Source organism: Centrocercus urophasianus, unplaced genomic scaffold (assembly GCF_019232065.1).
Source record: "Centrocercus urophasianus isolate 14NV4802_14NV808 unplaced genomic scaffold, USGS_Curo_1.0 seq_12, whole genome shotgun sequence".
NCBI classification, from domain to species: domain Eukaryota; kingdom Metazoa; phylum Chordata; class Aves; order Galliformes; family Phasianidae; genus Centrocercus; species Centrocercus urophasianus.
In genome coordinates this window covers 13,332,147-13,347,818 of record NW_024884364.1, presented here as the reverse complement: position 1 = coordinate 13,347,818, position 15,672 = coordinate 13,332,147, and the positions used below count along the sequence as shown (strand labels likewise).

The window sequence follows — 15,672 nt, the reverse complement described above, 5'->3', positions numbered from 1 at the left end:
TCAACTAGTCTCACCTCTGTGCCTGGTAAGATGTCATGGTTTTGTGATTTTTGGCTTTCGGTATTCCACATCATAACATCATGTGGGGCACTGGGACTTCAACTGTCAATGCTCAAGTCCTGGGTACCTGCCCTGAAGAGAAGAAGAACTACATTCCCCAGGGGACCTTGCGGTCAGGGAGAGGAGGTTTAACTCCTGGCAAGGCCACCTGATTTTTTTCTTTCTCGCCTGCCCTTCGTCATGGGTGCTGCTCCCGTCTCCCTGCTGCTCAACTGGACTGCGCATCTCACCTCAGCGTTGTGGTGAGGCCTATCCATCTTTCGGACATTCTCTCTCTCCTTATATTTGATTTATTAGCTTCAATTCTGATTATATTGTATTATAGTGTGTTAACTTGCATTCCGATAATATACTTCGTAAATTAGTTTGTTTCTCCTCAGATCGGTGCCGCTGTTTTAATTATTTTGGGGTCTCCTGTTTCCTTTTTTTCCGGAGGCGCGGATCTGCAGATCCCTCCGCCCCGCTCGTCACAGAACCGGGCCGAACCAGCCCTTAAACCGTTGACATAAGATCATGGAGCAGATCCTCCTGAAGGCTCTACTAAGACACATGGAAAATAAAGATGAGGTAATTGTTGTTAACCAAAATGGCTTCACCAAGGGTAAGTCATGGCTGACAAACCTGGTGGCCTTTTATCCATTCCCCCATCATAAAGGAAGAGCAACTGATGCCATCTACCTGGACCTGGGCAAACCATTTGATCCTGTCCCACATGATATCCTAGTCACCAAATTGGAGAAAAGTGGATTTGATGGATGGACCACTCACTGAATACACTGGATAAGGAGTTGGCTGGATGGTTGCACTCAGATTTGTGGTCAGTGGGTCCATGTCCAAGTGGAGACTATTGATGAGTGGTGTTCCTCAGGAATCGGTTCTGGGACCAGCAAAGAAAGTTTAACATCTCTGTAGGCAACACGGACAGAGGGATCAAGTGCACTCTGAGGCCCATGTAAACCTCATGAAGCTCAACAAGGCCAAGTGTAAGGTCCTGCAGCTGGGTCAGCAATCTCAAGCCCAGATACAGGTTGGGCAGAGAATGGCTTGAGAGCAGCCCTGAGGAGAAGAATTTGGGAGTGTTGGTTGATGAAAGATTTAATTGAGAGCCAGCAACGTGCTCTTGCAGCCTAGAAAGCCAATTATATCCTGGATTGCATCAAGATAAGTATGACCAGAAGGTTGAAGGAAGTGATTCTGCCCCTCTACTCTGCTGTCATGAGACCACAGCTGGAATGCTGCATCCAGTTCTGGAGCCCCCCAACACGAGAAGGATTAGTGACAGGAGAAGGAGAAATGGAGTTAAACAACGAGAGGGTAGACTAGACCACATAGTAGAAGGGAATTCCTTGTTGTAAGGGTGGTGAGACACTGAAACAGGTTACCCAGAGAAGTTGTGGATGTCCCCTCCTTAGAGAAATTCAAGGCCAGACTAGAGCAATCAGAGGCCTTTGAGCAACCTGGTGTACAGGAAGCATCCCCGCCCATAGAAGGAAGGTTGGAACAAGATTAAAGGTTCCTTCTAACCCAAACTACTCCATGGTTCGAATCAATGCTTAGTGCAGGCACATTACTTGTAACTAAGTAAAATACAGCTACATACAAGTTAAATCCATCACAATTTCTGTAATTAAGACAGGTTCACACATTGGTTACCAACTTCGATCAGTGCACTATAGACACCAGAGCTCTATCCAACCTGAACTTCGTCCAGTGTGATAGACTTGCTATGATAAAAGCCATTCTGTCATGCACTAAGAACCAAATTTAGGCAGCTTTTAGGCAATTTATCTAGGTCACTGTTCAAGACATCCTTTTCACTATTCCTCTTTCATTTTTCCTACATAAACCTTTTCAACTATTCCACACTATCAAAACCATAAAGATGGGAAGTTAACTATGTCAGCTGTCCGAATGGTTCTTATGTTCCTTGTGAAGCCACAGAATAAAGACCACCTAACATCAATTTTACTTCTGTATCACTTTTTCCATTAATAGTAGATATAGGAGAAGTGGTCATTTGAATGTAGCTTTCAAATGTTGTTAATACTCAAAAAAGAGGTTTTTTTGACCTTTTTTTTTTTTCCACTAGGATGTGGAATTACATTTAAGTGAACTATGGTAAATATGTATGCACATCCCTGAAGTGCTCTTCTCTGAAATGCTTGAAATTTGCAGAAGGATTTTAATTGCTACAAATGTAAGAAATGATTTCCAAGCATATACATGCGTCTGAAGCTTTTTAAATTCAAGTACTATATTTTCAAGCAGTGAGATGCTCAAATTGTGTAGAATGATATCTATCACTTGCCATTGCCCCTTACACACCACACCTTAAAACACAGAGAAGTGAAGTTTGCTAAAATAAGCAGTTTCTATACATGTGAGGAATGAGAAATTCTGATCTTACACATCTTTTTTAAATCTGGTGCTCAAACAACTGGGTTTAGAGATGCAGAGCTTTGTTGAAAAGGCTTTTCTGGAGCTGGACATTTACAATGGCTGCCCTCTGTGAAGATACTGAAATGGTTAACAGAGTACAGTACAGCTTGAGTAGAACGGCTCAAAACAAGTCCTTCCCACATGACACAAAGAGTAAAATGTATCAGATTTACATTCCCCTCCACTTCATCAAATGTGGCTGAAACCAGGAACAGCCCTCACAAGTTAAGGAGGAGGAAAAAAAGAGTTTGTATCAGGACTGCCATTTTCTGAATAGATCAAGCTAAATGTGACAGGATTCAATTCTAACATGGTAACTGTGTAATTGGTATTTTTTTATCATACATTATTGTTTTTAGACATACACCATATGTGAGCGTGCATCTGCATACACATGCATGTGTTCCAGAGATGCACAAATAGCACCACATTCAGCAAACATCCCTCCATTAACGACACTTTAGGAGACCTTCTATGATGAATTCAAGTCAGGTGAAGCTTTGACAGAAAGTTGTCACCAACTCAACTCAAGAACGTTTGTACCTTGGCAGGAATGCTAAGGTATCAGACAACATCACTAAAATTCTTCCTCCAGTCCACAGTGTGCTTGAGAAAACCTCTATATTGTCCCCATCCCATGGGGATGCCAAGGGACTGCAGGTCTGGCATTCAACCATATTCCTCAAATAGCTTCCACACCGTGGATAGAACGTGGACATTCGTAACAAGGCAGCAAAAATGGACAACTCAAAGCTTTTGCTGGCAAGAAATATGGAGAGGAAAATTGTTTTTTTTTTTTTTTTTTTCCTGTAATGGAAGAATAGGGAAATTTAACAGAAAAAAAAACCTGAATGGAATGCTATCACTTGTAGTTTTGTTTCTCCCCATTTTTGTTTTGCTTTTATAATTAAACAGAATAGAAACTGTAAGTAGACTGTCTATTTTCTTGGTTCTTACTGGAGGAGTACTTTTTATGGACATTTAGAAAGCAAGAGGAAAATCACATAGGTTTTAATTCAAAATCCCTGTTTTACGAAAGAACGCAAAAAGATTTGACTCTGTATATTTAAATCAGTTTTCTAAACAAGGCACAACTAGATAGAAAAAAAAAAAAAAAACAGCGCCCTTCTTACTAAATGAATTTGATTTCTCTAAGACGTATTGCAAGTGGCCATGCCAAAACATGTTTTTATTTGGTCACAGTTCTGCCTTTAACTCAGCTAGTAAACTAGGTTAAACAAACACATCACATTTGACCAGTGTTTGTAAATAACTCTAACATGCACCAGTTAAAATGCATATGGTTTTTAAAAAGACACTTCCAAACATGCCAGAAATAATGAAATACATGTAGCATAGAATACAATGGCAGACATAACACTGCAAACTGCTGCATATAAGTCATCGCAAAAGAATCTGAAGGCATAGTTTCAGTTCAGATGCTTCCTTGCTCTTCTGTTGAGTCCTGAGTTTTTTTAAAAAGGCATAAATTTTAACAGATTATATGCTGAATAACAGAAATATATTCTTTTTCACTGCCTATATGGAGATCTGCCATTCTACTTGTTGAAACAACTCCTAGTCAAGTAAAACCACATCGTCTTTGCTCAGTCCTCAAAATTACCACTTCTCAACAAATTGCGGACGTTTCAATTTGCATCTCTAATAATAAGTGCTTTAACAAGTTAGCTCTGAATTCAATGCTGCCCTCCACCTTCTAAATCAAGACATTGCACTAGTGCAGTAATATACAATTGAATTTTCAAGATTTTAGCATGTCACAACTTTCCTAAAATCTTAAGAGCAACAACACTTCCATTTACTTCTTATTCCCAGAATTTTCTCAGTTTGTTTCCATTTTATTAACTGATACTCCAAAAACACAAACTCCTCAGGGACTCAGAAGTAGGGTAACCCACAATGCAACTTCTGCTACAGCATGAGAAAGATGATTCACAACTTTCTCTTAAAACAGTATGCAAATGGAAGATTCAGCAGCACTGAAAATCAGTAACTGGTCTGTACTAAGATTTGGGAACAGTTGTTGGCACATACAATTCCACTCTCTGGTTTGTTTTTTTGTTTGTTTGTTTTTAAAGTCAATACCTCCTTTTCCAATTGCATGGGTCAATTCCCAGTCTACAAGACAAAATTATGCAGAAGTCATACAGCCCTGGCAAACCAGGCATTCAGTTAAGCTTCCACAAGGGCAGCATGTTCATTTTGTGCATGGACTGCTTCACCACCCATCTGCCTGTCTTTCATCTATGCAGTACTGTTCTCCTGATCTTTTTGATGTTCATGCCTCTGGATGGTTTCATTGTAAGAGGATGTTCTAATCTGAAAACCATTTACTTCTGAATATACACTGCTAAATTGTAGTGCCAGTGGGAGAAGCACAGCTCAGCTTCTCCTCTAAACATTTCTTCAGGCTAAAACACTTCTACATAAATGCTCTACAGTTCAAACATTTATTACCATGTTTCAGAGTAAAATTAAATTACTGTCATGGACATGTTACATTTTATTAATAAAGTGTCACAAAAGTATTAGCAAAAGTTAAACAGGTAACACAAGGATATCAGGGAATATAAACGCTCCAGTTCCAGTAGCAGTGTTTGCTTTGCCAGGTTACACATCCCGTAAGTTTGATGGAATGCACTGCACGTTATGGATGAAACTACACAGCCACAAAGAAATTAACTTCTGAAGTCCTGGTTGAGATTTTAGTTTTGCATTCTGCAAGAAGCGGAAAAGAATACTGTTTTTTTTTTTTTTTTTAACTTGTAGCAAATATTTACACAGATGTTTGTAAAGGCAAAGCTTTGAAAAGACAACAGGCACAAACATCACTGCAATATTAAGGAAGGAGCCAGAGTCACAGGGATGCTAGGAGTTAACCCAAACTGCCTCCCTTCTGCAGAAGCCAAAGGCTTTTGTGGCATCTTTATTCCCTACTATCACATGAGAATCTCCACACCTTCCAGATGGAAGGCAGCAAGGAATAGCTCCACAAGCAGTTTAAATGTAAGTTCCTTTCCACAGATTTCAGTCTAGATTCTTCACCCGCCCTCACACCTAACACTTCTCTTCACATATGCTATGGCTGTTTAATGTCATTCTACCCAGTTATCACTTTCATTTCAGTTTAGCTTCCATGATTACCTCATCTCTCATTTTTTTTCAATCCTTGCTCACCCTCAAGAAACATGTTTGTTTTAAAAAGCGAACAATAACCACTTGAATCAAGAAGTTATTGGCCATAAAAAAGCTCCTGCCACTCAACCATAATTAAAATCTCCTTTTTGGGCAGAAAACATGAGCTTAAAATTCTTGGCTCTTACGGAAAAAGTTAATAAGACTAAAAAAAAAAAAAAAATAGAAGGCTTAGAAAACATACATATTCTAGATAAATTTCTCCTTACAAGAGGTTTCGGAAAACAAACTAGTGTAGGCGACATCTGTAGGAGTTGTGGAGACCTAAGGCACAGCATGCTGCTACCCTTTTTTCTTAAGAAATCTTAACTTCTCCAGAACCAACTTCTTGTCAGTTATCTGGGTGGAAAAGGTAAAATACAAGCAATAACTTCAAGTGCTTCTAAACTGACACACCTAATTAGCACCCAGATTAGGTACCTATGTTCCTACTTCACAGCATTCTAAGATCTTCCCCACTATCCTCACAGGGGCTTTTCACATCTTCATCTCTTCCAGATGAGAAAGGTACTGTATAGACAAGTATGGCATGATGACTAATATTCAGAGAGTTAGGGGACAGAAGCATAGGAGGTGAGAAAGCAAGACTTGTTTGGTCTTGTAAAGAGAAAAGCTACACAGTGATGTAATTGCAGACTGCATCATCTCGAATAGGACTAACACAGCAAAGCTCTCCTCAGAAGTAACAGATGGTGTAAGAAGAAAAAAGGCTACAAATTGTGTCTGCATTTTTCAAGACAGGTATCAGGCAGGATTATTCCCACACAAAGACAGTGCAGTACTGGAACCACCTGCCTGCAGAGTCTGTGGTATCTTCACTATAGAGGCTTCAATGGAGTTCACTACACAAAACCAAAGCTGATGTTGGCAATGGTTCGGCAGGGCTAGAGAGCCTCCTTGAAACTGTACCAAGTAACAGTTCACGATTTTTAACAATCAGCACCTCAGAAACTGAAGCAAATTTCAATATGGAAGTTTAGAAAATGATTCCAAACAAAAAGTAAAACCTGAATTATACCACACTACAGCCTGATCTATAATAAGAACCCACAGTTTCAACTTTAAAGGTATTAACTTTAGGGCAACATCAGAGTGCAGCAAACTAGTTCACCCTCCCCTCACTGTTTGTTTGGGTTTTTTTTTTTTTGTCCATACTGATGACATTTAAATAGACCTTAAATAAAGGCTGTTGGTTGAAATCTACCTGTAACACTCTCAGTCAAAGAGAACTGATGAAGCACACAGTGCAAAAGCTGTAACTGTTGCTGTTCCAAACCTTTCTATCAGGAAGTTCTATATGCCATTGTTCACATCTAATTTAGAAAATAAGCCTCAGGGCTACAACTGCCGCAAGCAGCTACAGTCCTGTAGATTTAGAGACTTCACTTCAGGCTTTTAGTTTAAGTTGCTTCTGAAACAAGAATGCAGATGGAGCAGTTTCCGTTTTTCCCCTGCAGCCTAGAAAGCAGGCACCAGCCCCCTGAGGAAGGGCAATGCTGACCGCCGGTAATCGCGGCACACAAAGCACACACCAGCCCACGCAGGCACGTGCCAGCAGACAACTCGCACATCTTAATTATGCCGCTGGGCCTCTGCAGCTGAAATCGCAGTTCTGGTGTGAGAGACATCAAGGTAGGAAGGGAAAACTAACGCTCAGACAAAAGGACCGAGAGTCACCGTGCAGAACTCACACTTTTCGTTACCATATTACGCCTAAGATCGTGTCTAGGCACAGTGCAAAAAGCCCTTAACCCCGGCGTTCACACAGCTCAACCACAGATGAAAAGCGGAACGCAAGGATGTGACACGCGTTCCATCACAACCAGCTTCTGCTCCAAAGCCTCTCGACTACCGCAAGCGCTGCCACATAGCCCGCTCGTCCTAACCTGAGTGAATACGAAGGGGGGCAGCGCCACAGCCACAGGATAGACCCACACGGGCGGGGCAGAAGGCGCAGGCTGCGGTCGGCACGATCCTTCCCTCACGGGGCCGGGGCCGCGCCGCACCAGACAGCGCCGCCTGCCGAGCCGAGGGGCGCCTGGGGGTGCTAACGGCGCCACCCGCACGGCTCCGCCCGGCGGGCTCGAAATGGGAGCGCGCCCACCGCCTCAGGTGGCCGCGCTGTGACGGCTCAGGCTGCTCCTTGGAGAACCGGTCTGGAAAAGTGAAAGCACGGTCTTAAAAATCAACTCCGTTGATAAACAACGCAGCGTTCCATGGTAATTACTGCGCTTTGTTTTATGCAAATACATCCAAACACAACAAAGTTATGGAGCAAGCATTTCTTTACGAAGGGAAAAGTAGCTAACGGTGATCGGGGCCATCAGGGAGCTGCTCACAAGCGGTCCGTTTGTGCTGACGGGGCTGACAGAAATAACACTGCCCACGAGGGCAGTAACGCTGGTTCTGAGCTTGGAATGCTAACAAGGGGAAGCTGGAGGATCTGCAGCTCCCAGTCCAAATGAGATCTTTATTTAAGTTTTGGAACAGACGTTAAAACTTGCCCTTTTCCTTTCTTCTTTCTTTCTTTTCAATTTGATACCACAGAAAACTGACGCTGAAACTTCAGCAACCATCAGTAGGATGACTGATGAGGCAAGTATGTGGGGTTTTCTCCTCAGTAATTATCACTTATAAAAATGGAACGTCGCACTTACTGTGCATTTAGCTTTTTGGGGTTGTTTCTATTTAAAAAAGAAAAATGCCATCCTAATTTGAAGGGAGATGGTTAAAAGAAATAACAAAACCCAATTTCAAAAGATAGCACACGAAAAAGCTTCCCTCTCCCTTTATATCACATCATGAAACCTATGTTAGTAGGCTGCTAGTGAAAAGCAGCACACATTTAACTTAATATCAAGTTAACAGCTATTTTAAGTGTGCTGAAACACAGAATTTTTATGATCATGCTGGATTTTTCAAGTAACTGGACGATGCAGTTATCAAATGAACACACCTATAGGATATTCTGCGCGCTAAATTTTAAAGCAGCATTTCTCTTGTTAATAAGGACTAACAACTGACCACACAGAAGTCATAATTTTGAGCTAACACTGGGATCTTGAGCTTTTTCAAAATATTTCCCTCATTTTTTTCACCCAATTCCACCTAAATTTTTTCCATTTAAGCTCCTCTTTTAAATGCATTCTTAGTGAAACCAGCTGGAGATAGAGCACAAAAAGTCAAAGCAAGCTAAAATACAACCAAAGTACGTACTGATGAACATTTGTCAAAGTTCTGATGCCTACAGAAACAGTACACATTATATTCAGAAAGCAGAACTAATAAATTTGTCACCAGTTTAACAGCATTCATAGAATAAAATAATCATCTTGCATGTCTTTTTAAATCATTAATATTAATTGCTGTCAGAAAGGGGGGGAAAAAAATAACACAGCACCAGTACTCCCTCTCTCATGTCCAGATTTAGTGTAAAGGAAGCATCCACAGACTGAGGTAGGCTCCAAGTCTGAACTAAAATCCATTAATTCTAAGCAGGAAGATTCCTAAATGCCTCTCTGCAAAGCAAAATCATTTACATTGTATTTATGAAAAATATATACTTAAGCTGTTTTATTCTACTAGAAAAAAAGTGTCTACAGAGAAGAACCAACATGTTTGACTACAGGAAATGGGAGGCGAAAGGAAGAGTTTATGGAAACTACAGTACAATTTCTTTATACACATTATTTTGAAGAAAGGAGAATAAAATGAAAGGAATACACTTCCCAAGTACACTAAAGGCAGATATTTCAGTTAAAGAAAATCAGTGAATATTAACTGAAAGCATTTATTTTTTCAATCAGCTTTTCAGAGCAAAATGAAACAAAGTCTACAATTCACAAAAACAGAATCCCCTGTGGTTAGTTTGACTTCCAATCATCAAAATAGCCTGCTTAAATTTCAGACCTGATACACAAGTCCTGAAAGGCAGAGTGACAGTAGGAAATACATAAAGCTATAAGGAGACCAGACCTCAGGCAAAACATGTATAAACCCTGTTTGTGACGGAATGTTAACAGAAGTACTAAGGAAATACCACTACTAATGAGTAGGGAAAATGTAATAGAATAACATGCCTGCTTCCATTTTGAAAAAACAAGCACTTGAATAAGAAGCATATAGAATAAGAGTATTTTTTTTTTTTTTTAATTTCAATTCTTCTGAATCACACCAATTGTTTGATATCGTTTCACTTTGACACACATTTTCACAACCTTCTCGTAAGTTTGGTAACATCCTCCACTTTAAATACAGTATAATTTAATAGCTGACAAGATAAGTTTTACATCCCAGACACAAAAAAATATACATACAAAGATGCCAATCAGCATTAAAAGAAAATTAAATTTAGATCACGCTCATAGATTTCTGTATTTGTTGTCTAGTTTCAAGTTTAACTGAAGGCTGAGCTGTCCTTCAGATCTGCAGCCATGTAAAAATGAGGGACTTTGTGAGGTCAGAGAAACTTTCTGTATGTTCAAGCTCAGTAGAAGGCTGCAGCAATATATGAGGAAACCCAATGGCATTAAGGACCCACTGCAAGAAGAGCTTCAATTGCAGGGACACAATTAACCACAAGACTTAAAGCTGCAGGAAAATGAGCCACATTATTTCCAGTACTCATGGAAATACTTATTAATCTTGAGAATCTCTGTCATATAAACAGAAACTTTCTGTTCCCAGCAGCTAAGATAACTGACTACTGAATACAGTTTGTTTGAGCGTACCTTAATCACACTCAAAACATCATTACACCCACATTCTTCTCTACTTTCATCTAGTCACAAGCAGTACCCAAGTGCCTTATTTATTCTGACTTTTCTTCTGTCACTGAATCCATGATATCCCACCAAAAAAAAAAAAAAAAAAAAAGCCAGAAGATTTTACAGTGCCACATGTTAGCAGATTATTGCAACCAGAACAAATGCAGCCTGGGAGACTCACTTTTGTGGGCAGGCGAAATCTAATGCGACAAACTACTTGCAGGCTTTTGAAATATAAGAAAGGAGACGTTTTCCTCATTTGTACTCAAGATTTTCAATTCTAACCCAATTTTGGTTCATGGAAAAAACTCTCAATCAATCTCCATAACATATGTTCTGGCCTTCCTCACACAACACAAACTATTATTATAGAAACAGGGAACATTATCTGCTTCTCCACTAATACTTAATGAAGTTTCCATCATTGAGAGCAACAACTTGTTCTGTCCAAATGATTATGAGAGCAAGAACTAAGAAGAAGTGAATATTTACAACAGATTTTGAAAGCACTTCAGTGTACAGTCAGCAGCTCAAGTATGCATCCCAGAGTTTATGATAATGAACATGCCTAACTCTCAGGTCAGATGGGTAAAAAAAAAAAAAAAAAAAAAAACACTTAGGGACTTAGAGATATGGCATTTGATCATTGGAGAAGTTTCTATTTCCCAACCCCTAATTTTTGATTTTGCTTACAACTTACTGGTTGTGTACAGGACAGAGTTGGGCAGGAAGAGGGTGTTTTTAACAATTATCTATATTATAATAATAAATATCAGAACATTTTTTCCTCTAGCTGTAAGCAAAAAAAAAAAAAAGGAACAATTTCTTCTTTTACTTTTCAACCAACTACCCAAAAGAGGACCAAAGAACTATCAAGTCTATCAGTATGTGCAATAAACATGTAAAGATCATGTCAGAATTTGGGTGACTGTAGAACAATGCACTGTTCTTATGACACAATTTTCCAAACCTCCCGAAGAACACAGAACTAATTTAGTTTGGTGTTTCAATTTAGCAATGTTTCAAATTAGAAACATCTCTCTTACCAAAATAAGAAAATACACTGAAACCAATACAACTACTCACATGAATATGCAGAGCAGGATTTAGACTCCACTCTTTTTGTCCTGTATGAATTATCCATCACATTTCTATTGTACATTATTAAAGTGACTTGCTTTTTCATCCTCCCAACCCCCACATCTGTGCTGCTGTAATTTATGTGAATTGCAGTTAATGATCACTCTCTTTATGCTTAATCAGCATATCAATAATATACTCTGCACAGACTAAGTAGCTCTTCTTTCTTCCCCCTTTAATGAAACCTATAGAAATGGAGCTGGTATTTGACTGATTGGCATTACAAAAAGGTTGCCTAGGCAGGTGCTGAAGATGGTAGCAGAGGATACAGGCCTTCTGGCTGCTGCCAATCACACTTGAGCACCAAAGCCAACTACTATATTTTTAATTCAGTTGCCTTGCTATCTAGAGGGGATGGTGTTTTGTACTTAAGAGATTTTAATAAGCTTGACCAGATCAGCGTTCCTGATGCCAAGGCTGTGGCTGCATGGGATGATTCAAGGAGAGATCACATTCTTACAGGGTGATATTACTAACCATAGTCTAAAACACTGCCGCCAGAGGGTTCTTATGTGGGACACAAAAATCGTTGAATACAAATGAGCTATGAATCTTAACATGAATATTCAGGAATTTCTCGAAAGCTATTATTATATATGCCCAAATCAAATCAGACTTGAAGAAGAAAGAATAGCCATTGAATGCTGAAAGTGACAACCAACCAGTTTGGATCACTTTGCTAGAAATCAATATCATGTACAGATCAGATAAAAACGACTAGCCTTCTAACAGGCATATTAAACACTTCAGATAAATTATTTTTTACAAAATTTCTGTAAGTCACACTCCTCCATACATTGACATTTTTTACTTCAGATGAGAATGCTGCTGCACACTGAAGAAGAATTGGCACAGCACCAGTATACTCATTTGTGAATCACAGCCTCAAGTGTAGCTCTATTAACTTTACCCTGTAAATCACCGCTATGCTATTAGCAATCTTTCAGCATGATGTGACATCTTTATTATAATGTTTTTCCACTAAAGTTTAAGTTCATATTTTAGTTAGCTCAGAGACAGATGCAGCCATATTTACCAGGTTTAATTAATTGACTATAAATAATGGGCTGTAAAAAGAAAAGATCCCTCTTTCATACGTTCAAGTTGTCACCATTTTACAGAAATATTCGAGTAGGGTATTCAGTAGGATACATAACAGTATTTTCATGCTTTACATTGATGTTTCAATAGGCTATCTTACAATTTCACAACACTTTGAAGGGCACACTTTGAAGATCCTTAGTTCTTCTACAAAAACACTCACAGTACACGATCTACATTAATTTACTATGTGATTTTTAATGAGGAATTTCACTACCTTGTAAGGACATCAGTAAAATTCCATTATTTAGTTTGGCTTCAGTGTATATGGATATTACAGTAAGTAAGAACAGCATGCACAGTCAAGAACAAGTTTTGCTAGAATTACCTGACACAAACTTGCAGAGGCTAATAAAATTGTTTTGAGAGATCAGGAGGCTCTTTCTGATGGGATAATGCAGCACATCTGTTTTTCTTACAGCCCTCAAGATACCTCAATTCCCTACCAACTGCTTTAGGCACTCAAAGCAAGAGAGGCACAGCTGCAGGGAGCAGAGCAGTAGATCTGCACAGCTGCAAGACAAACAGAGCAGAGTAAAGCAGAGAAGTGCAGGGCAGCTGAGTGAGAAACAAAAAAAAAAAAACCTCAGAGAAAAAAAAAAGTTAAGACAAGAAAGGTTGATAAACTGTGGAGCTTGAAAATTGTTGGAGAGTTCCCTCTTGGACATCCTGTTTATAAATGTTTCTCGTTGGGAAAAGTCAGCAGGAACAGCCACTAGAAAGAAACTTGAACCCTCTTCCCCATGAGAATGGAACAATTTGTTCAGAGACACAGCAAGAGATGTGTAAACTCCGACAGTAAACCAAGACTTCATTCTTAGGTACTGCTAGATACCTGTATAATAGTTAATAACCAAGAAGGCACTACTTCAGTTTTAAAAACTGAATCCCACCCTCATCATGACTAGAAACAGTGTTTCCCAAAGACTTAGAAGCAGCAATAAACTCTGGCAGAGGTTAATTTGTAGAGCAGGAGACAAAGGCACAAAGACACGCAAAAGCTTCTAGGAGTCATCATTTAAAGATGGAGGACTGAAATAAGACTAGCAGAAGAGGAAGGAACCAAAGCACCACCATGTGTGGTGCTGTTCAAGTTACGGAGCAGAAAGAGAAGGAGCTGCAGGTCTTGGAACACATTCTTTCAGAAAAGGCTTGAAAGCACAGCCTTTTCTAAGGGCAAGGGAAGATTCAGGTATTAAGGCTTCAGTGTACCAGGTAGGCTCCTTTGGTCAGTAGACAAAATGCAGCAACTTGGGAGCCTCCTTCAACATCTGCACTATGCAGTGTAGAAAGAAAGAATACACACCAGAACACATATACATTTCACAGCAACACAGCAAGTTGAGGAGCGACCAAATAACAGTGCCACTAGACAGCTAGGCAATAACATTAAGCTGGCAAAAAACGGTGGCAAATGCTGTCCTAAAATAACAGCATTAGCAAACATTAAAGCACAGATTATTTAAGACTGCACTAATCCAGACAGAACTCACGGTTTCATTGAATCTGGATACAAAGTAAACATACAATCAGCAAATTTACAATTAGCAGAGCGGCATGGATAGACCAGTATTTTACAAGTCATATAACTATTAAGACTATCACAGTGGAGAGAAAAAATAATCAAAAATAAATGAAATGCTCACCTATTTCCTAGGCTTACAGTAAAAAATTCCCAAGGGAGCAATCTCCAAAAAGAGATCCTTCCCCCCTGGCAGTCAGCTCTTAAATGGGTCTAAGAGAGGTGCAGCCAGGCTCCACCCTTTCTGGTCACACAGATGAATTGCCTTCACCTGTGCTCCCAGGGCTGACTCCGTGCTTGCCTCAGGTGATCAGTCAGTGGTTCAGGCCGTGATTTAGCAGTTCCCATACAGTAAAGGGATTTCTTTGATTTCTTTGATTTCTTTGATAACGTTATAACTAATAAATAACAATACCTGAAAAATTCAGCACAGACTTTACCAAATGAGTTCTTATATCACACAGTTATTATTCAACCTTCCCCCATGATGTGACAAAATCATCAAAGCACTATTATAAAACAGTTCTGTGGTATCTCTTAGAAATATGCATTGCAATAGAAGAAGGAGTGGTGCTTAAACACAGGTTTGTTCTTTCTGTTGTTCAGTGAACATTTTCCTTAAGAAACTCTTCATGGGGATTATACACAGTGTGTGATATATATTCTAGAGAAAAGGCTCCATAACTTTATAAACAATACATTTCAAGTTTAGAGCAGACTATTTTTGAAGCTCCAAAGAACTACAGCTATTGCACAGTGTCCTCTGAAGAGGAAACAATGGTTAAATAGCACATTGGTCCGCAGAAGCACTTTTCCATTTCACAGTCTAGTGAACTCACCCCATGTGATGGGTAGGAGATCCAGCCCAGCTCCCCTTGAATTGTTTTTGAATCCAGCAGATTAACTACAAAAAGATAAAATGAAGAAGAATGAGTTTCATTTGCCTCTGTCCAGTTAACCTCAGTTACTTTTAGTAAAAGATGTGTTTATTTGAGGATCTTGTGAAGCAGTTGATTTGTTCAGGTGGCCTGGCAGATAGCTACAAAGAAGAAAAAGACAGACAAATGAAAAGGATTGCCTTGTTTATCTTAAAACATGGTATGAACAGCAGACACAGGAACTTTTCAAAACAAAAAAGTGACGAAAATAAACAACGGATCTTTGTCCAAATTAATTACAGCAGGGGGTGGGAACAGAGAGGTTCCATCAGCTGCACAAACTACAGGGTTTCCCCCTTGGATGGATAAAATTTGGGTCAATGCATCTCAGTATGTATGTGAGATCTGAATATTTTAATCATTTTTTGATTAAAGGCCTATATTTGGCATAAATAATATTCTCAGAAAAAAGAATAAATAATGAATGCAGATTAAAGTCTTTCCCTTAAGCTCTTTCTTCCTTCTTATCTAATTTGTTCTCAAATTGTCT

General features: G+C 39.3%; 1 protein-coding gene across 1 annotated transcript in view; it reads right to left on the bottom strand.

The window, feature by feature from the left end:
* EPHA3 (EPH receptor A3) overlaps positions 1 to 15,144 on the bottom strand; it is a 205,397-nt gene extending 190,253 nt beyond the window's left edge. Inside the window, exon 1 of the mRNA XM_042810528.1 lies at positions 15,084 to 15,144. The gene's annotated coding sequence lies outside the window, so the exon portion shown is untranslated. The remainder of the gene's footprint in view (positions 1 to 15,083) is intronic.
* Positions 15,145 to 15,672: the final 528 nt, after the last annotated feature.